The sequence below is a fragment of the Apaloderma vittatum genome, unplaced genomic scaffold, assembly GCF_000703405.1.
Source record: "Apaloderma vittatum isolate BGI_N311 unplaced genomic scaffold, ASM70340v1 scaffold802, whole genome shotgun sequence".
NCBI classification, from domain to species: domain Eukaryota; kingdom Metazoa; phylum Chordata; class Aves; order Trogoniformes; family Trogonidae; genus Apaloderma; species Apaloderma vittatum.
The window spans coordinates 81,386-82,300 of NW_009702900.1; the positions used below are offsets into that span (position 1 = coordinate 81,386).

A 915-nucleotide genomic window follows, 5' to 3' on the forward strand; every position below is an offset into this window, starting at 1 on the left:
ATACAATAAATGGTCTCTGTAATGTGACAATATCCTGAACCTCGTACAGTTCTGCCTAGGCAGACCAGCCTCTCAAAAGAGAACATAGATACTTGGTTGGAAAAATAACATTTAAATGCTAATAGAGAGCAATTGTTGTCACAGAGGAAACAAGAGAACTTCAAAGATACCACTTCTTTTGGAAAACTCGTTTAACTACCACTTCTCCACCTCACTCATCCCAATAGCCTACTGTCCTCTCCCATGTAGGAATGATGCTTCATATCAAAAGAGCCATCATACTGGGGCTAACCAGAGGCTAATTAGGCCTGTAATATGCCTCTGGTCAACAACCTATACTTCAAGCAAAAACAGACAATCAGGGTGATTAGGGCGCATACATACATATAGCACTGTCCTCCCAACCTTTGCCTATTAAAATTTCAGCAATTTTCACAGCCACATATGCAGCCAGACCAACAAGTTGAACAGATATTCTGGATTTATTCTCCTCGAATTGGTCTAATCCTTTTTAGGGCAAGGAGCTCATTTGACTCAGTTCCACAAACACACAAGCCGATACAAATTAACATGGAAAAATATTTCTTCATGAGAAATGAACACGGCAGTGTTGTGTATTTGTCTTCCTTACAAGGAAATGATATGCTAAGTAAGAAGAAAGTCAGCCGCCGAGGAATAACGACAACTGTCACTGGAGTATACCACTGTCACAGGGAGCAGCAAATTGCCATTCTCCTCTGCAGGGAATCCTGGCTTACACCCCTGGTCTGGAGGACATTCAAAGAGCAATGGAAAAGCATGGGAGAACATCAAAGCAACCTGTAATCTCAGTGTACCATAGGCGTTAATTAACCTGGCAGCCATCCAAACTGCTGGCATCAAAATCCTCTTATCTGGGAGCTGCACATTTCAGCA

General features: G+C 42.1%; 1 protein-coding gene across 2 annotated transcripts in view; it reads right to left on the bottom strand.

Moving 5' to 3' along the window:
* The window catches only part of NOX4 (NADPH oxidase 4), a 111,837-nt gene that overhangs the window by 63,425 nt on the left and 47,497 nt on the right, over positions 1-915 (bottom strand). The window lies entirely within an intron of this gene.